We start from the raw sequence: 26,549 nt of genomic DNA, 5'->3' as shown, positions 1-26,549 counted from the left end.
TATATATATATATATATATATATAAGCTCAGTCCTTTACTGTAATTCAATGTAATGAATAGCAGAAAGTAAAAAATGGAGAATGAATGGATTCTAGTTGTCTGATTTATATATTAGCTATTAACCTCAGTTTGTTCCTTTGGAAAATTTGGACATTGGAGTACCTCAACATTTCCTTAAGGGTGTTCTGCAGAGCACCAGTGCTGGGGACATTTTACAGATACACTAATACTGATGGGCAGTTAAATTTTGAAGCAGCATTTACTCTAATCTGAGAGTCCAAAAGTGTATACACTAGCACATTAAAGAACCTGAAGAGATACCAAATAAAATAAATCCATTGAATAGTAAACTTTGTTTAGCTTGAATTTGCCTAAATATACAGAAAAAGAAATGAAGAAATGCTAAAGGAGACCATAACTGTTACACTTACGAAATTGTACAACTGTTCTTTGTCATTGTTAGTTTCATTGTCTCAGTGAAGATAGGCTAAATTATGCTTATGTTAATAATCACCTGAAAATCTCAGAGCCTTATGACAACAAAAGTTATTGCTTAACTTATGTGACTTGTCCATTTAAAAATGAGCTCCAGCCTCAGCTGCAGTTTTCTCATGAAGTTCCTTATGGACAGGAAGCCACAATCTAAAACTTCATTAGCCTCTATGGCATTCTAAAAAGAGCCTAGTGCAATACAAATTTTTAGGCCCATTTATAAATATACACTTAATTGTGCTTGGAAAAGTATTAGGTATTTGGTGAAAATCTCTAATAACTTCTCATTTACCCTTGAAATAATTTTATGACTGATTAAATCTATTATATGTGGATTTTGTAAATTTTATATTGTTGAGTGTTGGATTTTGTTGTATTTCAATGGACTTTATTCTGGCAGTCAATACGTTAGTTGTGGGTTTAGTTCTTGTTTGATCTTTCAGAGATTTGTTATCAGGTTCTTTTAGGATAGATCTAATTTTGCCCTTGGAAGGTGTGAACTCCTGTGAGCCTGGTGGCCTCTGCTAAATGTTTCAAGTATTCAGAGAGTTTTTTCTCTTCTGTCTAATGGGAATTTCAACAATTCTTGGCCCTGTTTGAACTCTGAAAATTATTCAGCTCCCTAGTGATTCTTCATTCCTCAGAAGTTATTCTTGCCTGGCTTCTTGGGGATTCACTGTGTGCACACATAGATTGTTATTAAGCTAAAGAGTCAAGGGGACTCCTCTGCATTTTTGGCGCTCTTTATCTGCATAACTGCCTCATGTAAATGCCTGCAAATTCTACCTGCCTTTTCACTCAGAGAGGCATAGGGCTCTATTTGGATTTCCCCTCCCCACACTGCAGTCTAGAATTTTTTTCTAGGCAGAAAGCCAGGGCAGCAATAGGTCTCATTTCTTTTGTTTCCTTTCTCTCAAGAATCACAGTGCTGTGCTCTCTGTTGTTCAAAGCACGGAAATCGTTATTTTTGTATATTTTGCCCAGGTTTCTAGTTGTTTATGGCAGGAGGTTAATTCCAAACCCTGTTACTCCCTTATGGCTAAGAACTCAAGTCTCCTAAATCTAAATTTAGCTCTTGCTTTATAAACACTTTGTTTTTCAGCATGGCAGAACACCGTGTCTTGGAGGTCAACAAAATGGATTTCTTGTTTTTCCCTTGAAGAACAGAAAGCTATAAACATGAGAAATTCCAAATACTGTACTTCCATTCTCCTAAATTGTAACTCTTAGAGCCAATAGGAAAAATATTTACTGACCTAGGTAATTGTCAATATATATGAGCAAAAAGGCAATTTATAAGGTAGCTAACTTACGTTTTCCTACAGCATTGAGACATGGTAAGAATATTCTCATTTCTGGAATATTTATCTATCTTGAAGTTAGGAAGAAATTAAAATAACTTCATCAAAGAAGTAGTATTCATTTAATCTGAAAACAAACAAATAAACAAACAAAAAACCCCCAATACTTTCAGGCCAGCATATGGCGTGGTGGTTATTGGTGGTTATAGCACTAGACTGCCACGTAACTGACCACAGTTTGAGTCCCAGAACTGCTGGCTTGTAAATCACATCAGGCATGTGTGCATGTGTGCCCCAAACCCCAGGAGAAGGATGGAGGAGAAGGGATTGCCACATGGCCATACCCTTTGGGGGGCTGATTTCTTGCTTTCCCTTTACTGTCTCTCTCTTCCTCTCTCTGTAGAGCATGTGTGCTCTATGGCAAAAACCTTTAAAAAAATGCTTTTATTGGATGTGCTATTTCTTTGTAAGCTGATGATTTGAATGCTTACATTAGAAGATCAGATTGCCCCTTGTACTAATTATGACATTAAATAATGTCCTGTGAAACTGTCATGAACATTAAAATCCAGACTGTACTTTGTGGCGTTGCTGTATGCTAGTGCCTAGAAGAGTCTCAGGTACTTAATAGGTTGCCCAACAGGTATTAACTGAATGATTGTCTGGATGAAAGATAAAAAGGAAAGGATGATGTGTTGTGATGTAGTAAAGAAAGATTCTTTCTTAGAAGGAAGACATTTCTCTTTACTTCTTAAATGTAGTGAATGCCGAAGGCCTCTGCTAAATGTTTCAAGTATTCAGAGAGTTTTTTCTCTTCTGTCTAATGGGAATTTCAACAATTCTTGGCCCTGTTTGAACTCTGAAAATTATTCAGCTCCCTAGTGATTCTTCATTCCTCAGAAGTTATTCTTGCCTGGCTTCTTGGGGATTCACTGTGTGCACACATAGATTGTTATTAAGCTAAAGAGTCAAGGGGACTCCTCTGCATTTTTGGCGCTCTTTATCTGCATAACTGCCTCATGTAAATGCCTGCAAATTCTACCTGCCTTTTCACTCAGAGAGGCATAGGGCTCTATTTGGATTTCCCCTCCCCACACTGCAGTCTAGAATTTTTTTCTAGGCAGAAAGCCAGGGCAGCAATAGGTCTCATTTCTTTTGTTTCCTTTCTCTCAAGAATCACAGTGCTGTGCTCTCTGTTGTTCAAAGCACGGAAATCGTTATTTTTGTATATTTTGCCCAGGTTTCTAGTTGTTTATGGCAGGAGGTTAATTCCAAACCCTGTTACTCCCTTATGGCTAAGAACTCAAGTCTCCTAAATCTAAATTTAGCTCTTGCTTTATAAACACTTTGTTTTTCAGCATGGCAGAACACCGTGTCTTGGAGGTCAACAAAATGGATTTCTTGTTTTTCCCTTGAAGAACAGAAAGCTATAAACATGAGAAATTCCAAATACTGTACTTCCATTCTCCTAAATTGTAACTCTTAGAGCCAATAGGAAAAATATTTACTGACCTAGGTAATTGTCAATATATATGAGCAAAAAGGCAATTTATAAGGTAGCTAACTTACGTTTTCCTACAGCATTGAGACATGGTAAGAATATTCTCATTTCTGGAATATTTATCTATCTTGAAGTTAGGAAGAAATTAAAATAACTTCATCAAAGAAGTAGTATTCATTTAATCTGAAAACAAACAAATAAACAAACAAAAAACCCCCAATACTTTCAGGCCAGCATATGGCGTGGTGGTTATTGGTGGTTATAGCACTAGACTGCCACGTAACTGACCACAGTTTGAGTCCCAGAACTGCTGGCTTGTAAATCACATCAGGCATGTGTGCATGTGTGCCCCAAACCCCAGGAGAAGGATGGAGGAGAAGGGATTGCCACATGGCCATACCCTTTGGGGGGCTGATTTCTTGCTTTCCCTTTACTGTCTCTCTCTTCCTCTCTCTGTAGAGCATGTGTGCTCTATGGCAAAAACCTTTAAAAAAATGCTTTTATTGGATGTGCTATTTCTTTGTAAGCTGATGATTTGAATGCTTACATTAGAAGATCAGATTGCCCCTTGTACTAATTATGACATTAAATAATGTCCTGTGAAACTGTCATGAACATTAAAATCCAGACTGTACTTTGTGGCGTTGCTGTATGCTAGTGCCTAGAAGAGTCTCAGGTACTTAATAGGTTGCCCAACAGGTATTAACTGAATGATTGTCTGGATGAAAGATAAAAAGGAAAGGATGATGTGTTGTGATGTAGTAAAGAAAGATTCTTTCTTAGAAGGAAGACATTTCTCTTTACTTCTTAAATGTAGTGAATGCCGAAGATAGGGATGGGAGATTTACCATCAGGTAGATGGACAGATATGCCTCTCACAAGAATTCAGGTGACTATAATAGTAATAATAAATAATGAAAGAATGATGCAATGATGACACATCAATAATAATTATATAAACATAACTTAATTGTGTATACTTTTCTATGCACCACACTCTGTTCCATGCACTTTTTAAGAAGAATTATTTACTTAATTTTATGAATTAATATTATTTTATAATTTGCTATAGGGCTTGCGTGATCACCAGAGAGAGACAGAGAAAGAGAGAGAGAGGGAAAGTGACAAAGCAAGCTGAACGGATGGCCATGTGGTAGCCCAGTCCTTAACCACCACACGACCTGCTGGCCCCATGCACTTCTTATGTTTACCTCAGTGATCCCTGACCACAACACTGTGAGGTGGATACTATATCTTCATCTTACAGTTGTAGAAACTGGGACATGGGTATGATTAATAACTTGAGCATGATGACAGTGTGTGATAGTGGCAGAAGAAAGCTGTAAATCTATAGTTCAGCTCTGGAATTATCAATTTAAAAATTTTTATTTATCTATGAGGTACATACAGGGAGACAAAAAGCAACAGGCAACCTCTAAAGGGTCTTCACACTTTAATCCCTCCTCAGTCTCAGCCAGTCTGGATCATGGGCACTCGCTTGTGTATCTAGCAAGGCTTCAGGCCATGTACTGGAGACCTTCCCATGAGGGTCCAGCATCAGGGAGCATTGAGTGATTGCTGTATTATTGAATGGCCCCAGTAGTGTCAGTTTAAAAAAGCTTTTTTCCCATTCTAGAGGTTGCTGACTTTTAAAAAAGTTTATTTATTCCATGAGTGAGAGAGACAGGGAGAGGGAGAGAAAGCTGAAGCTCTCTGAACAGGATCCTGACACTTTTTGTTTTTTCATCAAACAAGAAGCCAAAACTTTATTAAGGATAGAAACAGTACAAATTTCAAACCAGGATACATTATTCCTTTGGAACACACACAGAGTCCTCCTTTTCAGACGGTTACATTGTGGTGTTTTTTTTTTTTTTTTTTTTTTTTTTTTGAGAGAGATTTTCGCTATAGGGCGCTAGCCAGACAGACAGAAAGAGACATAGAGATAGAAAGCGAGAAATCACCCCCCCCCAGGGGGGGGTGGTCACGCTGCATTCCCTTCTCCTCCATTTTCCTCTCGGGATCTTGGGCACGCATGCACACGCGTCCGGTGTGAGTTTTAAGCTAATGGGTCTGGGACTCGAACTGCGGTCAAGTACGTGGGAGTCCAGCAACATAGCCATTACGCTAACTGCTGGTTCCCCAGATGGTTACATTGTTAATTCCATAATAGCATTTACAATACCATTACTATTGTTTTTCAGGGCTCAGACTGCTTTTGCTCTCAGCACATTTGCTTGTGACATGACCAATTCTGTGTCTTTAACTTCCACATCTGTTTCATCAACCCCTTCTTCTTCACTCTCCTCTTGTACAGTTGGCATCTGTGTGTTTTCTTGAGTGTTTGAGACAGCTTTGCCTTGAACTTTGAATTTCTCAGCAACTGCTTGCTTTCCTTGTTGAGAAAATCTTCAATCTTGGCTTCTCCAAAAACTATGTAGATATATGAAGCTGGGTTCTTGTAGACATCAGGTTTTGTGGTGACAAAGAGGATACTCTTAGACTTCCAGATAGTGACTCTAGTAGTCCCTGTAACCTACAGAAGACCCAGTTTGGACATAGCCTTTCATGCCTATATTTCAGGCAGCTTCTCAATCTCAGACAGCCCAGATCATGAGCATGCACATACTTAGCATACTCAGGAGGGTTTCCAGAGGTAAAGCAGTATTCTTGCCATGTGGGTCTTCCTTGAAGAACACCGTGTTTTACTACTGCATCACTGTCTGGTACAGTGTTATCAATTTTAATTCTAGCTTTCTGTACAGAGGGACCAAACATGGAAGAGCCCACTGAGTTCAAAGTAAGGAAAAATCCTCTGGACGTTGATATATAAAACTAACAACATATGGATTATATGAAGAAATAGAAAAGTCACTATAGCACGTGCTGTAGAGCCCATGCACTCGCCAGAAAGACAGAGAGAAACAGAAAGCAGGGGGGATGACCATACCACAGTCCCTTCTCCTCCATTCTCCTCTTAGGATCTTGCGCACGCATGCACATGCGCCTGGCATGAGTTTAAGCCCCCTGACTTGGGACTCAAACTGTGGTCAACTAGGTGGAAGTCCAGCAGTGTAATCGTTACACCATCTACTGGTCTCCATCTCTCCCTATTTTGAAAGTGCATGCCTCTGATCTTTTTTAGGCTAAACTATTCAAAATGAAATCCTGTTTCTTTTGCACACTAGACAACTTTCCCATTGCAATTTGTTTTCAGTGTACTTTGCTTTCAATAAAAAGTGCTGGACAGGGGGTGTAAGTATATGCTGCAGTAGAAATTTATGTTTTAGGATTTTGGTTTAAATACCTAAGTGTTTAAAAAAATTCTTTACCTATAGGCTCCACTGTCCAAAAGTCTGAACTCAGTAAACTGACAGAATGAAGTCTAGTTCATCTTGGCAACCAAGAAATTCTGCCTTGGAATACTACCTCATTCTTCCAGAAGTGATGTACCAGCTTAAATGGTACACTATTCCTTAAGCTTCTACTTTCCCTGTTACTGAAACCAAACTGACAAGGGTTATTTGGTTTACTACATAGTAAGGTCCTAAAATTGTGTGTATTTGGATGAATAATCAGAATTATCACCATAAGGCTTACGTATCCAGAACACTAACTATGATCTGGACACCATCCTAAGAGCTTTTTAAAAAAGGAATTATTTATGTATTTTAATTTATTATTATGATTATTATTAACTTTGCTATAAGGGTATGTGCATTCATGAGAGAGAGAGAAAGTGAGAAAGTAAGCCTCCAGGTCTGAGACTTGAACCATAGTCAGCCACCTGGGAGTCTAGCACCTTAACTATCACACCACCTGCTGGACCCATCCTAAGAGCTTTGCATTCTTTTTTTTTTTAAGAATTATTTTATTCAACTATATTTATTTATTTTAATTTGACTAGAGAGGGACAGAGTGAGAGAAAGAGAGAGAGAGGGAAAGTGAGAAAGCAAGTCACCGGGTTTGGGATTCTAACCACAGTTGGTCATGTGGGAGTCCAGTGCCTTTAACCACACGCCACCTGCTGGCCCCGAGCTTTGTATTCTTATTTTATAGACTTCCAGATAGTGACTCTAGTAGTCCCTGTAACCTACAGAAGACCCAGTTTGGACATAGCCTTTCATGCCTATATTTCAGGCAGCTTCTCAATCTCAGACAGCCCAGATCATGAGCATGCACATACTTAGCATACTCAGGAGGGTTTCCAGAGGTAAAGCAGTATTCTTGCCATGTGGGTCTTCCTTGAAGAACACCGTGTTTTACTACTGCATCACTGTCTGGTACAGTGTTATCAATTTTAATTCTAGCTTTCTGTACAGAGGGACCAAACATGGAAGAGCCCACTGAGTTCAAAGTAAGGAAAAATCCTCTGGACGTTGATATATAAAACTAACAACATATGGATTATATGAAGAAATAGAAAAGTCACTATAGCACGTGCTGTAGAGCCCATGCACTCGCCAGAAAGACAGAGAGAAACAGAAAGCAGGGGGGATGACCATACCACAGTCCCTTCTCCTCCATTCTCCTCTTAGGATCTTGCGCACGCATGCACATGCGCCTGGCATGAGTTTAAGCCCCCTGACTTGGGACTCAAACTGTGGTCAACTAGGTGGAAGTCCAGCAGTGTAATCGTTACACCATCTACTGGTCTCCATCTCTCCCTATTTTGAAAGTGCATGCCTCTGATCTTTTTTAGGCTAAACTATTCAAAATGAAATCCTGTTTCTTTTGCACACTAGACAACTTTCCCATTGCAATTTGTTTTCAGTGTACTTTGCTTTCAATAAAAAGTGCTGGACAGGGGGTGTAAGTATATGCTGCAGTAGAAATTTATGTTTTAGGATTTTGGTTTAAATACCTAAGTGTTTAAAAAAATTCTTTACCTATAGGCTCCACTGTCCAAAAGTCTGAACTCAGTAAACTGACAGAATGAAGTCTAGTTCATCTTGGCAACCAAGAAATTCTGCCTTGGAATACTACCTCATTCTTCCAGAAGTGATGTACCAGCTTAAATGGTACACTATTCCTTAAGCTTCTACTTTCCCTGTTACTGAAACCAAACTGACAAGGGTTATTTGGTTTACTACATAGTAAGGTCCTAAAATTGTGTGTATTTGGATGAATAATCAGAATTATCACCATAAGGCTTACGTATCCAGAACACTAACTATGATCTGGACACCATCCTAAGAGCTTTTTAAAAAAGGAATTATTTATGTATTTTAATTTATTATTATGATTATTATTAACTTTGCTATAAGGGTATGTGCATTCATGAGAGAGAGAGAAAGTGAGAAAGTAAGCCTCCAGGTCTGAGACTTGAACCATAGTCAGCCACCTGGGAGTCTAGCACCTTAACTATCACACCACCTGCTGGACCCATCCTAAGAGCTTTGCATTCTTTTTTTTTTTAAGAATTATTTTATTCAACTATATTTATTTATTTTAATTTGACTAGAGAGGGACAGAGTGAGAGAAAGAGAGAGAGAGGGAAAGTGAGAAAGCAAGTCACCGGGTTTGGGATTCTAACCACAGTTGGTCATGTGGGAGTCCAGTGCCTTTAACCACACGCCACCTGCTGGCCCCGAGCTTTGTATTCTTATTTTATGGAATGATGAAGCCTTATGATATAGATCCTGTTGTTAGTTTCATCTATAGAGGAGAAAATCGAAGTTGAGCGAAGTTTAGTGTGTTGCCTTTAGTCATAGGCCTGGGCAGTGCACCTGAACCCAAGTTTGCCTCCAAATCCTGCATGTGCTCTTTAAGGCTCTGCAGTGCCATATCCCAGCACAACATCCTTTTAGAATAAAGATAATATAGAACCAAAATGCAAACTGTAGCCAACATATTACTTTTCTTTGGTTTTCTAATCTTTCTTTTTTTAAACATTGGTATACATTACTTACATTTGTTCACTACAACCAGATCTGCAAATGGAAGAAAGCAGCATCTCCTCTATTTTTATTAAGAATGCTGCAACAATCCATTCTCCTTCTGTACCTTAGAGTCCATCACAGTCGGTCTGAGAGTCCATTAAACATTGCAAGTGCAGAGGCAGTCTACCTGTGTTCTATTTATTTCTCTGGACATGGTGTGATGACCAAAGAATGATTTTCCTTTCCTTTTTTTATTGTTATTTTTGTGATTTTAGGTTGTGAAAAAGAATAAAAGGGTTAAAGTTTCCAGGCTTCAAGTAGAATTTACCAGAAATGAGGATATGTGTAATAATTTCCAAATCGTATTTACGGATACCATTTTATTCTATTGATTGGAAACTGCACTCAGCAAAAGGGATCATACAAGGGAGATAAGAGAGAATGAGAAATTGAAACAGAGCATTGATGGAAGTTTTGTAACAGCAAAAAATGAGAAGGCTGTGCCGTCCCAGGGGAAAAGAGGGTGCATCTGATGCCTCAAACAGCGAGAGCCCTGATGGACTCGAAGGCAGCGAATCCCGTAATTACTAAATTAGACTGTTCCATTTCTGGATAATGCAGGCTACATTTTGATCTTGATTTAAAATCCAATTAGTTCAGGATCATCATTCCTGTTAGTTCTAGCTTCTTTCTGGTGGCTTTGAGAACAGAGGAATAGCTTTAGTGTTTTTGTATTTGTTCTTTCATGTCTTTGAAGGCATGGCTTTTTAAAATCTAGGGCAACAGGTGTCCTCATCTCTCACTCTTACATATTTTACTGATTACTCTCTTGGTTTATCCTTAAATTCTCTCACATCATAATAACCAATGAAATGTTACATTGGTATACATTTGGTTTTTCCAATAAATAATCACAACTCACCATGAAACACTTGTCTTTGAAATTACTGCTCCTTTTCAAAGAAAACATTTATGTTTTATATCCTATATAGAGTTTGCTTTTTCAGTTGGTGTTTTTCTCATAATTATTTATTTTAATTTATTTATCATTTTTTAAAAAATGAGGTCACCAGAGACAGACAAAGAAAGAGAGAAAGAGAGGGAAAATGAGAAAGGAAGCTACCAGGTCTAGGACTTGAACCATGGTCAGACATGTAGGAAGTCTAGTGCATCAATCACCACACCACCTGGTCCCCAGTTGGTGTTATTCTCAATTTTCTTGTTTTCCTTTACTGAAATCATTAGGCAGATTACGTATTATGGAGAAAGTAATTTTCAAAGGAAAAAAAGAAAATAGGTTTTACATCTGTCAAAAATGAGAGATGGAGACTTCTGGAATGTGAGCATTTGGTTGGTTATTTTCTGGTGAGAGACAAAACTTCAGGCAGCCAATTGAAATAGCTTGTTTGTTCACATGACTATATCAATAAGTATTTAAGCGAAGATAGTATAAAACAATTTCAGTGCAAAGACTTTAGGATTTATGTATTAAGAGTATATTGGGACCAGCAGTTATGGCTATGTCGCTGAACTCCCACATAGTCAACAGCGGTTTGTGTCCTGGACCCGGCGGCTTAAACTCACGCCGGACGCATGTGTGTGTGCCCAAGATCCCAAGAGGAGAATGGAGGAGAAGGGATTGCAGCATGACCATCCCCCCCTGGGGAGTGATTTCTCACTTTCTATCTCTCTGTCTCTCTCTGTCTTTCTGGCAAGTGCATGCGCCCTATAGCAAAAAACTCTCAAAAAAAAAAAAAAAAAGAGTATATTAACCTGTGGTTCATGATTATGAAAATTTTTTGAACACAATTTTCCTTTTCTTATTGAATACGTAAAGAGAACCCTCTGCAATGGGACCATATATTACAAAAATAGAATCTTCACAAAGAAGCACAAAGAGTTACTATCTATAATAATTTTATACCACAAGAAAGAAAACAGGCACTTCATTCCTCCATGAGCTTGCTGAAGAAAATGAGAAACATTGATTGAGAGCTACTTGTTAATTCACACTAGGGAACCATGTAGATTACTTAATTTTGAAAATTACAATGTAAACAAAGCCAATGCCATAAAGGAGTTCAAGGACCCTACATCTAACTAATATTTTGTTCATTTACCTTGACAAGTGTGGTTCATATACTCAAGTGTTACTTATGATTATATTGCATTTGAATTAAGATAGTAAATTTCATCAAAATAATGAAATCTTCGTGAAATAATAACTGATAAAGAAAGTTCATCACATTTCTCTGATACAGATATTTTAAATAATCTGTCTCCATTTAGAAATGCCTTCATGTTAACCCATTGATCAATCTCTTCTTCTCCTTCTTCCAATTTTCATGAACATAGAGGATTGAAAGTAAATTGAACTAACCCAGCTGCAGTGACACAAGTTGGTAGGGCACCTCTGTGTGATAATAGAGCCAAATGAGAGGCACAGGGTCAGATTCTGAGGAAATCCACATATGCTGGGAGCATGCTGTGGCCTGGCTCCTGGGAGACTGGGAGAAGTATCGCTGCATAGCGACACTGCCAGCAGTACCTCTCTCTCTCCTCTTTCTTTCTCTCTTTCATGAAATAAATAAAATAAACTTTTTTAAAATAGAGATTTTGCTATAGGGCACATGTACTCACCAGAGAGACAGAAAGCAAGAAATCACCCCCTGGTTGGGAGGCCATTCCGCAATCCCTTCTCTATTCTTCTCTTGGAATTTGGGCACGCACACACATGCATCTGGTGTGAGTTTTAAGCTGCCAGGTTTGGAATTCAAACCATGGTCAACTACGTGAGAGTCCAGCGATATAACCATTATGTCATCTGCTGATCCCAAGAAACATTTTTTGAAACATTAAATTGAACAACTTCAGTGTCTTTCAGAAACTTGTAGATGACTGAAAATAGTTGTATGGTTCATAATTCATAGATTTTTTTTCAGGGGGGAGGTTTTTGCTGTAGGGCCCATGTACTCATCAGAAAGATAGAGAGAGACAGAGAGACAGAAAACGAGAAATCACCCCCTAGGGGGGATGGTCATGCTGCAATCCCTTCTCCTCCATTCTCCTCTTGGGATCTTGGGCAGGCATGCACGCATAGGTGTCTGGTGTGAGTTTAAGCCACTGTGTCTGGGACTCGAACCACTGTCAACAACATGGGAGTCCAGCGATGTTGCCATTATGGCAACTGCTTGTCCCATAATTGATAGACTTCTATAGTCTTAGTTTGCATACTTCCTATTTACTTTTTTAAAAATGTTTATGGAGAGGTTTTTGCTATAGGGTGTGTGCGGAGAGAGATACAGAGAGACAGAGAGTGAGAAATTCCCCCCGGGGGGATGGCCACACCACAATCCTTTCTCCTCCATTCTCCTCTTGGGATCTTGCACAAGCACACATACGCGCCTGGCATGAGACCGTTCTTTCTAGAGAACTGTATGTGTGTAGGTGTCATGTTTATGATGGACTGTAAACTACATATCCTTTTTTGGCCAACCATGTGCTTTCAGTCCAGGACCCAGTGGCTTCAAAAGCATGCCAGGAACATGTGTGCTCATGTCCAAAACCCAAAAGGAGGGAGAAATGGAGGAGAAAGAATTGTAGTGTGATCATTCCCCATGGGAGATAATTTCTTCTTTCCCTTCTCTCTCTGGTGAGTGCAGACTCCCTCTGGCCAATTTAAAAAAAAAAATAATGAATTCTATTTTTTATCTTGAAGAATTTCTTTTTCTGGAGAGAGTAATGTTTGGGTATGGGGTTGAATTGGAGTAGTCACAATTGAGGGGCGTGGGACTGGCCATGAAGCTTTGAGAACAGGAGCAAATGTCTTCATGAAGAATAAGGAAAAACTCTTAGTGCCTTAAGAATGGAGGATCAAGTGTCCTATTTAAGCTAACAATTTATTTAAGTATTCCCTAAGCCTTCATGTATTAATAAGAAAGCTACCAGAGACCAGATAGGTGGCATGGTGTTAACACAATGTTCTGTGAGGCTGAGTCTTGAAAGGAGGTTCCAGGTTCGCTGCTAGAGGCTTCCCTGAACATGGCAAGCAAGTGCATGCCCATGATCTGGAGCTGGCCAAAGCTGGGGGTGGGTCATAGTGCGAAGCCCCTTTTTGGGTACCTATCTCTCTTTTCTCACTCTCTGTGTCTTGTTCATGGAAGAAATAAATAAATAAAATTCTTTTAGAAAGAAGAAAAGTATAAAAATTAGTTTATCCAAGCAACTGCTAAACCACCAACTCTCCAATTTAAATTTTGATTACAAAAGAAATTAAATAGGGGCCAGAATGTAGCCTGGTGGTTAAGAGCACTGTAATCCCACATGGTCGACCATGGTTTGAGTCCTGGACCTGGCGACTTGTTTTCTCTCTCTCTTTCTTTCTCTCTTTCTCTCTTCTCTCTCTTTCTGTCCCTCTCTGGTCAAATTAAAATAAATGAATAAATAGTTAAATAAAACAATTCTTTTAAAAAAGGAATTAAATATCACGTATTGTGATTTACTAGGTTAAAAAATTATTATTTTCCCCTGTCTTAGTCCATTCAGCTTCTATAACAAAATAACCACATTCTGAGTATTATTTATAAATAATAGAATTTAATTTTACAGTTCTGGAGACTGAAGAATCCAAGACCTACTCAGCTGCAGATTCAGTGTTTGATGGGAGCTTTCCTTCTGCTTCCAAGATTGTACCTGCTTGCATTCTTGCATAGAGAAAGGGACACATGCTGGGCGATCACATGGCAGGAGTGCAAAAGGATGAAAAGGGGCCAAGGCACTCCCTTCAACCTCTCTTCCTAAGGGCACTAATCCCATTCATGAGGGTGGAGTGCCCACGGCTTAATAGCTTTTCCAAAGACCCTACCTCTTAATAAGATCATACTGGGTGCCAGCCCATGAATAGTGGAGAAAAACATCCATTTAAGCTGTACCTCCAAAAAAATAAAATAACCAAGTAATTTTCCTTTATCATCATTGATAATAAGATTACTGACGTTAAACTCTAAAACGTTTGATTTTAGTTCCATCGACGAGAGCATCATAATTAGCAAAGAACCTTAACTGTTTTACGGTGTGATATTGTCTGTCTTAGACATCACAAAGACATACGTTGTGTTCATAAAGCAATGCTGATATTTACTATGCAAGTGAATATTCACAGTTCCTTTTCTTTTTCTTAGATGTTTACTGTAGGGCATGTGTGTTTGTGAAGACAGAGAGACACACAGAGAGGAAAAGTAAGAAATCCCCCCTGCCCCCAAGGGAGGTGGCCATGCTGCAATCCCTTCTTCATTCTCTCTTGAGATTTTGGGCATGTGTGCACAGACTCCTGGCATGATTTTTAAGTCTCCTGGTTCAGGATTCAAATGACACAGTTGGCCATCTGGGATCTAGTCACCTTAACTTCCATACCACCTCCTGACCTGTCATAGTTCTTAAAATATATACAATGAATGTCATATTTATTTTCATTAATTATTTTCTATTTTCTATTAGGTACTAGAAATTAACACACATATTTACTTACAAATTATTTTTAACAATTTCCAAGAGAAAAACTCTTATGTATTACATTCTTAAAGAACATATGCTTCTTTTTAAATTGCTTACCAAACCCTTGATCTCTACTGTATCAGAATGGCCTACAAAACCTCTCAGACATTTATCAAGATTCTACACTTCCGAAGAAAGAGAAGCAGATTTAATTTATTAAAGACCAAACGCTGTTCTATCAGAGGCAAATGAGTAGACACTTCTGGGTTACTTTATCCATAACGAATGCATGGAATATTGCTTGCTCCTCCCAGTGGGTCACAAAGATAGGAGATGGCTCTGAAAAGAAAAGTGCTAGTCCCTGGAGATTAGAATCCTTGTACCTGTCAAAAAGTTAAATGTGTCTCAGCTGAAAGCAGCTGTTCACTTAGATTTTCAAAACCGAGAATCCTTTTGATGGATTAAAAAAAAGTCCTATCATTATATATCTATATACATATACGATGAGTCTTCAAAATGTTCACGGAAGAAGCATATTATGAAAAAACTATGCATAGGTTTAAATTTGTCTTACACCAAAGTAAATTTGTGTTTTAATTCAATTTTCCCACAAAGTCCCCTCACAAACATACACACACACACACACGTACACACATACATACATGGCAAAATGTAAAGGGTGTTTGCAAATAAATCAGGGACAAATATGTGGCTTGCTTTAGTAAAAATACACAAATGTCGGGGCCAGCAGGTGGCATGTTAGTTAAGACACTAGAATCCCACATGACTGGCTGTGGTTCAAGTCCCAGACTGGTGGTTTTTTCTTTCCCTTTCTCTCTCTTTCTGTCTGTCTCTGGTCAAATAAAAAAAAAAAAACGCATAAAATAAAAGAAATAATTCTTTAAAAATAGAAAAATGTCTGTGGAAAAAAAATGAATTTCCTGCCAGTATTGGGGTATTATTTCAGCTATGTTAGACTGGCCAGACTCAAGGTTCCCACATACAATTTTGGCTGAGGTGTTAATTATCATGGGAGATGTGACACTGTTTGGACAGGTAGTAGTGACTGCATAGCTAGGGTAAGAAGAAAGTTCCAGGGGGACATTGATAATTTTAGTATGTACTAGGATGATACTAGGATGATGAATGTGTAGTATCAGATATTTTCAATTAGGTAATGATTCAGAGTCTTAGCAGAAGTTATAAAGTCACCTATGGCTAATTTATGCTTTATTATGAGCCACTTAACTCCCCTCCATCAGTTATATAACGTTAGGTTCAACGTAAGTATCATTTGGCCTTTGGGAAGGATATGAAAACATTTTTTTTGGAGAGGTTTTTGCTATAGGGCGTGTGCACTAGCCAGAAAGAGAGACAGAGAGACAGAAAGTGAGAAATCACCCCCTGGGGGGGATGGCCACTCCACAATCCCTTCTCCTCCATTCTCCTCTCGGGGTCTTAGGCATGCACACACACACACACACACACACACACACCTGGTGTGAGTTTAAGCCACTGAGTCTGGGACTTGAACTGCAGTTGACTACACGGGCGTCCAACGACATAGCCAGTACGCCAACTGCGTAACATTTTTATAGTTTCCTGTAGCTTAGCACTGCTAACTATCACTTTAGGTTGTAGAACAAATCTGAAGGAGGGAATGGGGTGAATTGTGACTTTTTCGGAAGAAAGAAACCTCAATGAGACCATCTCAAAACTCAAAGCGAGGACAGTATGCCTGGTTAAGAAAGGTGGCCAAGGGGAAGGTGTGTTGGCAGACAGGGACAGTAAGGATTAGAAGATGCTCCCATGAAGAGGGCTGATAACTCAAGCCCTTCAGCACGGAGCTATATACATTCATGGGTGATGATGAATTGCGGTGTAAAGTATGTTCTAAAGACCCACTTTAGAGTGATGTCTGCATTCGAGAATAATGAATGTTATGAACGGTGAGATTGAACATTTGAGCTCATGTTTGTGGCACGTCTGCAACTGGGGGCATGAGGTCAAGGTCAGGAAGCTGACCTTGAGAGGGCAAGTAGTTGTGAGAGTACAAGTAAATTAGCCCTTCAGTTCCCATTTCCTTTATTCTTTTAAATATGATTGTGTGCCCTGAAGGTAGATTTGTTTTTCTTGTATGGTATCTATGAGATTAAATGGTAGTATAAATATTAAGTGACCTGCACATGCCTAGTACTTACGGTCTCACTAAAAAGCTGCTAAAAAAAGTACTGATTATTATTTGATGTTATAAAGAGGCAGTATATTAGAATACGAAGTACTCATTATTGGACCAAAAGTTTTGGATACAAGTTCTGCTCTATGTTAATTTAGGCAATACCTTCCAGTTCCCTGGTGTCTTATAATTCACAAAACATTGTAAAAACATGTCATTTAATTGCTCTCTTTGTATCAGCGTTTTCATCTGTGACTCTAGAGAAACAATGCCATCTGTTTCTGCTTTACACAGTTGTGATTATGAAATGCATTGATAACTTTGCAAGTGCTGTATAAACGACAGTGAGTTAGATACGCATAAATTGTTACCTTTGTCATTATTAGTAAATGGTTCTGAGCTAGGATCCATGGACGCACACCCATGGGCAGAGGTAAAAGCTTAGTGGCTTTCTCCAAAACAAATTAAGTGGGAGTTGTGAAGAACCCAACATGCAAACCAGATCTAATGAAATTAAGTGATAAAGAAGGAATGACAAAGTTTTTCAAATAACTTTGGTGACTGTATCTCAATGAATTAATTTGTCTGTTCTAAACTAAATGTGGGTAAAACAGTGGTGTGGCAGTAACATAACTGGACCCAAATAAGGATGAGTCCTGGGTTCAAGTTCTGAGACCTCCCTGAACATCCTAAGTGAATGCTTACATGCCTATCGTCTGAGAGTAGGAGCTGGATTACAGCATGAAAAGCTCGCTGGTGGTTCCTGTCTCTCTCTATGTCTCTCTGTCTCTCTTTTTCTTTTATGAAAGAAAAAAATAAATAAATTTTAAAATTAAGAAAAAAAATTAAGCACCAAAAATAACTAAATGTATTTACTGAGCACTATGGTAAACCTGATACAAGACAATACATTTATGAGAGCAGAGGATGGATCTGTCTTCATATCATTCTATTGCAGTGACTAACTTTGAACAAACGAACAGCATCTTGTTTCTCTATTGGGGGATATACAGAAATGCAAGACATGGTCCCTACAGTAACCCTCTCCCTGCCTCACTCCTTTCCCTAAGCATTTACTGAGAAGCTATTATATGATAGGCACTCCACTAGACTAGGGAAATGGGAAACAAGAAACACATCCCATTGACAAGCAAGGAGTCCAGAGAGAGATTTACATGTAGAAAGATGAGATGACTGTGATACAATCTGACAGGCGATATAGCAAAGCCTGAACCAGTACAGAGGGAGTCATGGATAGAGCACTTCACTCAGCCTGAAGCAGAGTAGTCACTTCTATAAAAGACATCTGGAGAACAGCGAAGGCTGTGTACACTCATACACTTATGATGGAATAGACATTACAAGAAAGACAGAGTCAAGACTGATTCCCGTTACAGATCTAAGAATATACCATACAGTATCAGTAGCTTATGGGAATAATGATCTCATAGGGAGCAACTGTAACAAAATGTTTCAAGTCTCATTAAAAAAAATCCTGAGCTGGGTTAGAGGCGTGTGGAGTCAGGTGCCTGATCCTAGTGCTCAACTGAACCCAGAATTAGAGTTCCTGGAGAAAAAAGCTTCTTGGATCATCACATTTTGAGCACTCACACTTTGTTAGTGCATTTATAGTTTTAAATCTAATCCAATATTATTCTTATTCACTAAAAAAGGAGGACAAGATTATGCTCCTTAAATAAAAAATCCAACTCTATATCCTGTCAGTGACTACGGGAGGCCTTCGGGCAGTGTAGATTTTTCTCTCCCAATGGCTCAGACAACCAAAGACTTTAGCTGCTGAATCAGTCTTCCCTATCTGTATTTCTACCCTCGTGCTTCGTGACTTCAGTATCCTTTCTTCCTTAAACTCTTCCTCTCCCATTTCCTAGTCCTATGTCTCTTCTCAGGGGCCCACTCTATTGTTTCAAATTATATGCTAATATCAAAACTTGTGGATAATCCACATCTGGATTTTTTTTTTTTAAAGTTTTTGCCATAGAATACATGTGCTTGCCAGAGAAAGACTGAGAGAGGGAAAGTGAGACGTTGCCTCCCCGGGAGGATGGGCATGCAGCAATTCCTTCTCCTCCATTCTCTTCTCTGAATCATGGGCACACACACACGCGCGCCACTTGTTCTTTATTTTGAGATTTGGGGCACATATGCATATGCCTGACATGGTATCTAAGCCACAGGGCCCAGGACTCAAACTGCATGGCCGGACACATGGGGTCCTGCTGCCTTAACTGCCAGGATTTGGACTTGTATATCCCACCATCCCACTCTTTAACTATCACTCTTGATTACTTTTGATAACTCACACAGTTCATCTTTTCCTCTACTCATTTAGCCCATGCACACATCCCATTGGTACCGTGTCAAGAATACATTTCACTTCCATCCATTTTCTCTTTCTCACTCTGCATCACCTTTGGCTAAATCACCATCAATCACTTAGATAATATTAAATTTGTAACTATAGCTTAACAAACCAGTAATAGTCCTAATAAAAATACTAGCACAGTGAAGCAGACATGCTAAATTTTCTATTAAAGAAAGATTAGAATAAATGTAAGATTTATTTACCTTAGGAGGGAAAGTGTAGCTTAAAGAGAAATCTAAATAAAACTTAAAGCATCTGACTTACAGAGATAAAGGGAATATTCTGAATGAACCAACACAATGTCCACCTTGTACAGGCATCACACCCTTTCTGTGATCCTACGTGTGATCATTTATGTTGTGGAAACATTTGGAATAAGTGAGACTTTCCACAAAATCTACGAAAGCTAATGTTTTATAAAATTAAAATTTTAATTTATCAAAAATTATTTTCATTTATTTTAAATAATAATCCGAACTACTTAAAATTAAAGACAGAGGGTAAGATTGAAATTCAATATGTAAGGGGAGGATTGGGGGACTTCAGGTAAGGTTTGTTCCAGTGAGTGAGTAGTTCAAAACTGAGTATAGAGCAATAGAGAAAGTAACATAGGTTATATAAGTCTCAGAGGCCAGCACCGTAAAAATGATTACTGGAGGTGGGGGACTTTAAAAATGGACTCAATTACTCAGTGATGTAATGGCCTGGAAATAAAAGTCAGAGGAATGAATGAAAGAATACAGTCATTGGAGGAACCCAATTTGGTATTTAAGCAGGGCTTGAAAACCTCAGAGTAGCAGATTGCAGTTATAATTGTAGATAAACTTTCACTTCATTTTAAACACAAGTTATTGGCAAGGCAGTGGTGGGGGGAAAAAAACAAAACAAAACAACCTAACCTACATCTGCTTGGTCCTCTCATCAGTGCAGAAATTAGAAACTTAAAGAAAAGGCTAGGAGCATCTGAGAATGCCTTTTGGCTTCATTAATTTGTTTTTCAATCATTCATGCAATATGCAAATAATTAATAGGTACCTTCTAGCTGCGAGGTATAATGTTAGGTGCATAACTATAATGTAAAAGCATAGATCAAAGCTCAAAACTCAGAGTTCTGGTCAATATAACAAGTGTATAGAAGGCCTATATAAATGTAATACCTTGGGACCAGCAGTTAGCGTAATGGTTATATCGCTGGATTCCCACGTAGTCGACCGCAGTTCGAGTCCTGGACCCGGTGGCTTAAACTCATGCCGGGCACGTGTGCGTGCGTGCCCAAGATCCCAAGAGGAGAATGGAGGAGAAGTGATTGCGGCGTGGCCATCCCCCCTGGGGGGGTGATTTCTCGATTTCTATCTCTCTGTAGCTCTCTGGTGAGCACATGCGCCCTATAGCAAAAAACCTCTCCAAAATAAATAAATAAATAAATAGAATACCTTCACAGATTTATTTTACTGTTATATATGTGGATATATTCTACATAATTGATTTTAATAAAAGCAAATCATATATATAGTTTAAAATACTTAATAGTAAAACAGATTCTTGTCTGAATCCAAGACCTCAATACTACTACTTAAAGATAATAATTATGAATAATTCCTGTATCTATATAACACACTTTTTTTAAATGCAAGATTCCACTATTTATACTTTTCTGTGACTTTTAAAAACATTTTGCTATAGGGCACATTTATTCATTGAAGAGAGAAAGAGAGAGAGAGAAAGGGAAAGTAGGAAAGCACACCTTTGGGGGGGGACGAACACACTGCAATCCATTCTTCTCTTGGACTTTGAGCATGCACACACATGTGCTTGAAGTGTTTTTCAAGCTGCTAAATCCCAGATACCGACCGCATAGTTGGCCAAGGGGATTCAACTGCCTTAACCACCATGCCACTTGACTGGCTCTTCTGTGACTTTTGAATATATAAACAATGTATATTTGAAATCTTTCCATGTTGGCACAAAAATTATATAACTTTTTCAGCTACTTAGTTTTCATCATATGATTGTGACATAATTTTTGAAATAGTATAATGAAAATATAGTTTTAAAAATTATCTTATTACAAAACTATGCTAATCAAACCAGAATGGTACTGGCATAAACATATACATGTGGACGAATGAACAGAATAGAAATGCCAGAAATAAACCTCAAAACATACAGCCAATTGATTTTTGACAAAGGGCACCAGTCAATTCAGTGGGAAAAAGAAAACCTCTTTAGCAAATGGTGCTAGAAAAATTGGATATCCACCTGCATAAAGATCTGGGCCCCTATCACTCACCATTAACAAAAATCAACCCAAGTGGATCAAAGATCTAAACCTAAGACCTCAAACTATAAAACTACTGGTGGAAACACTGGGGGAATTCTGGCAACATCGGAGTAGGCAAAGATTTCTTAAATAAGGCTCCCAAAGCATAGACAATAATCCCAAAAATAGACAAGTAGGATTACATCAGATTAAGAAGTTTCTGTAAAGCAAAAGATATGGTAATTAGTGTGAATAAACAACTCTTGAAATGGGAGAATATTTTTGTAAACTATGCCTCAGATAAAAGACTGATAACCTGAATATACAAGGAACTCAAATGGCTTACCTGGGGGTGGGGGGGGAGGTCAACCCAATGAAAAGATAAGAAAATGACCTAAACAAACAACTTCCTAAGGAAGACTCACAAATAACCAAAAAGCATATGAAAAAAGACTCAACAAAGAGATGAAAATCAAAACCACAATGAAATACCATCTAACCCCAGTCAGAAAGATGAAGATAAAAAAAAAAAAAGATAAGGGAACCAGCAGTTAGCGTAATGGCTATGTCGCTAGACTCCCACGTAGTCGACCGCGGTTCACATCCTGGACCCGGTGGCTTAAAACTTACGCCGGGCGCGTGTGCGTGCGTGCCTAAGATCCCGAGAGGAGAATGGAGGAGAATGGAGGAGAAGGGATTGCGGCGTGACCATCCCCCCTGGGGGTGATTTCTTGCTTTCTGTCTCTATGTCTCTCTCTGTCTGGCGAGCGCACGCGCCCTACAGTGAAAATCTCTCCAAAAAAAAAAAAAAGATAAGTGCTGGTAAAGCTATGGTGAAAAGGGAACTCTCCTCCACTGTCGGTGGGAATGTAAATTAATTCAGCCACTATGGAGATCAAAATGGAGGTCCTCAAAGATCCACAAATAGAACTACCATATGATCCAACAATTCCACTCTTAGGTATCTACCCAAAGGTAACAGAAAGCTTAGTCAGAAAAGTGCTTGTACATCTATGTTTATTTCTGCATTATTCACAATTGCTGAGACATGGAACCAACCCAAATGTCCATGAACAGATGAATGAGCTGGAAAAAATGTAGCACATATACACTATGGAATACTACTCAGTCATAAAACACATACAGTCTTGGCATTTCATAGAAAGTGGACAGATGTGGAAGATTTACTGCTGAGTGAAGGAAGCCAGACTATGAAAGAGAGACATTATATGTCTCCACTTAATATACACAGACCATCTGCACTCTATGGTGGAAATTGAAATATTAGAGGATATATAAGCATAGAAGATGGTTATGGATACTGAAGACAGTGTAAGAAGATTGTGGGAGATGGGGTAGAGTGAGTAGAAAGGAATCAAAAAGAAAAATAGAGAAGCAAGACATTTAAGTTAAAGACACAGACTGTGTCTGTTCTTGGTAATGTACATGATATCTTCAACTGGACTGGTATGAAGTGTATTCATGTGGGGTAATTTATTTTTATTTTATAAGCTGTAATGATGGGGTCAGCAGATTGCGTGGTGGTTTAAGAGGGCTGAACTCCCACATGGTCAATGGCAGTTTGAGTCCCAGACCTGAGGCTTGCTTTCTCACTTTCCCTCTCTCTCTCACTCTGTCCCTCTCTGGTCAAATTTAAATAAATAAATAAATAAAGTTAAATAAAATAATTATTTAAAAAATAAGCTGTAATGATGTACCATGGTTGAATATATAAAATAAAATAATAAAAATTAAAACTAAAAAATATTTTATTACTACAAACAATGACTAATATGCATGTATTCATTCATATAATTTTCTTGCTCTGTTTTCCTATTGGGTAAATTCATAAACTAGAAATAATGGGTCAAAACTATGTGCTTTTTGAGGGATTAGGACCACCAAAGACCTTCTGCCCAGACTTCACCCTCTTGCCCCCTAGACCTAGCTAGTTAGGAGCCAGGACAAGTCAATCAGCAGCCATCTATATCTGAGTTCTGAGAGGCCCTATTCAGGGATTAGGACCATGGAAGACCTTCTGCCCAGACTCCACCCTCCTGCCCCTCCAGTTCTAGCCAGGAGCCAGGTTAGAGCACCCTACTTATTCTCTGTCTCTCTCCATCTCACTCCCTCTGTTTCTAATTTATTATTAATTTTTAAACTTCTTAGTGCTGTGTGGCTCTTAGTCTTGCTAATTCTTACCTTCCCCCCTCCCCCCGGCCCCCATTTGACAAGCCAATCAGCAGCCATCTATTTCTGAGTTCTGAGCAGCCCCATTTGCGCGGTGCACATGCATGAAGGTAAGGTTTTCATTTTTAGCTTAAATTGTTTTCTTGTTTTGTAATTGTTTTTGTCTCTTTTTTTTTCTTTTCCTTTTCCTTTACTTTTTACCTTTCTCAGCCTCCACACACTGATTTTGTAGACACATCTAGGTGCTCAGGAACCAAATATCTGAATACTTTTAGTGTCAGATTAATCCTCAATTTCCATTGAATCAGCTGTGCAAAGGGAGAAAAATGGTACTGTTTAGAGAATTGCAGGTCACTTCCTCCTGCATTCCTCTGAATGCTCAGATTTAACTCCAAAAACTAGGAAAATTCTTGAGATGATCAGAAACCACTGCAGAGGCACAAGGAATTTTAGAAACCCAGAAAATATCTCTCCTCCAATGGAAAAGAGTAACCCTTCTTCCTCCATAGACATACAAGGGAACTCGTGGAAATGTCAGATAAAGAATTAAAAATATTCATAGTAACAAAGCTAACAGAGATGCAACAGAAGAGAGACAATGAACTCCCAAAAATGCAGGAGAGAACAGATGAGTTCCAGGAGGCAAGGAAGTTCTTGCATAATCTGAAAGAGGAGATATACATCATAAAAAAGAATCAAATGGAATTGTTAGAGATGAAGGCTGTAATACAGGAAATCAAAACCTCTCTTGAAAATATCAAAAGCAGATTAGATCATGCAGAAGATGTAGAAGATAGAACCTCTGACCTAGAAAAATTCACCAAAAAGACTGAGAAAATAATCCCCCCAAATGAGAATAACACACGAGTAATACTACAGACCATTAAAACACCCAAACATCTGGATCATCGACCTCCCAGAAGGTGAAGAAAATAATAAGGGCATTGATAATATAACATGAAATCCTGGAAGGAAACTTTTCCAAACCAAGAGAGGTACTCAAATATCCAGACCCAAAGAAATACAAAGGACCCCACATAGAATCAACACAAAAAGATCTTGCCCAAGGCACATCATGGATTGACTAAAACTATGGACAGAGAAAAGATACTAAATCTGGCAAGAGAGAAACGTCAAGTTACTTTCAAAGGCTATCCCATCAGGCTAACATGGAACTTCTCGTTGGAAACAATGCAAGCAAGGGAAAAATGAGAACATATATTCAAAGTGTTAAGTGAAAAACAGTTTCAACCAAGAATACTATACCCAGCAAGATTATCTTTCATGTGGGAAAAAAAGAAAAAAAAACACTCTCAGAATATATAAAACCTGAAAGAATTTACCACCACCAGACCAGTTCTCCAAGAAGTGTTGAAGGGAATGCTACACCAGGAAAACTAAAGTTGAACACACAGAAACAAGAATACAAAAAGCAGTCAAGAAAGTGGCCAGCATAATGGTAGGCACAAGTCCTAGGTTAATGTTAACTTGCAGAGTTTAAATGGAAAGATCAGACCACAGTAAGGCTGCAAATGCAATAGAAGAGAGATTAATGACATGAGACTGAACTAGCGAAATAGAATTTTTCGTATTTAAATTAAAACATTACTGATTTTCTTCAATGCTTTGATTTTAATATTTAAGGATTTTTGTCTTCTCTTGAACTGTTGATAGTTTTATCTACCTACTATTTGAACTGCATCCTAACCTTTTCCTGGCTTTAAGTCTTAAACAAATTTCTCTTAACATCTTTTGATTTTGAACTATTAAAACTAAAACTGTTTTTCTTGAAATTAAAAATGCATTTAAAAAATACTTATTAATACCTATTTAACAACTGTTGTAAGCTGTATTGCCCCAGCTAGGGACTACTTTATAGTATGTTCACTTTACTCACTGAGGTTTAAGCCAAAAGTCAGACATGTGTTCATAGATATGTATATATCAGCAGTGCTTGCAATTGAAAATTTTTAAATTAACTAAGGTCTTTAGTAAATCAATAAATTGGGGGACTGGGGGGGGGGAGGCATGTAAAACAACTGTAGATTCCAGAGACAGTGTGGGAGGAGGAGGGAAATTGGCAGAGGGTGAATGGTAGGGAATCAAGGGGAGGAGAAGGAAAATATATAAGAAACAGAAATAGAAAATTATTTGTTGATGATAACACGTATAGTAATATCCTTGATTGAGCCAATATACAATGTATTCTGTATGGAAAAATCCCATTTTGTATACTGTATTGATGTCAAGTGAATAAATGTAAATATATAAATTAAAATTAAAAAAATATTTTAGGGTCCAGCCGATGGCACAGTGGCTATGTTGCTGGACTCCTATGTAGTCAACTGTGGTTCAAGTCCCAGACCAAGTGGCTTAAACTCATGCCGGGTGTGTGTGTGTGCGTGCCCATGATCCTGAGAGGAGAATGGAGGAGAAAGGATTGCGGTGTGGCTATCTCCCCTGGGAGTGTGATTTCTTGCTTTCTGTCTCTCTGCCTCTGTCTTTCTGGCAAGCACACTTGCCCTATAGCAAAAATAAAACAAAGCAAAATAAAACAAAACAAAAAACTCTCAAAAACATTTTTTAATGTAAATTTCAAATTTAAACTGAGAGTGCCAAATTTACACTCTGTATACATATTCACTTCTCCTCATCACTCCCAGAACTCTTGTACTGGGTATTACTAAACTTTCTAATCTTTGTCAAATGAATAAGTTATATCTTGTTTAGTTGTATTTCTTTAAATTTGAAGAAGGATATACTTTATTTCTTATGATTATTGATCACTTATATTTCTTTCTCTGGAAATTATCTCCTTATTTGTATTGTTTCATCTTTTTTTTTTTTTTTTTTGGATGGTGTTTTGCTAT

Source organism: Tupaia chinensis, unplaced genomic scaffold (genome assembly GCF_000334495.1).
Source record: "Tupaia chinensis unplaced genomic scaffold, TupChi_1.0 Scaffold000251_1, whole genome shotgun sequence".
NCBI classification, from domain to species: Eukaryota; Metazoa; Chordata; class Mammalia; order Scandentia; family Tupaiidae; genus Tupaia; species Tupaia belangeri.
The sequence above is the reverse complement of the archived record's forward strand: the minus strand, read 5'-3'. Positions refer to the sequence as shown.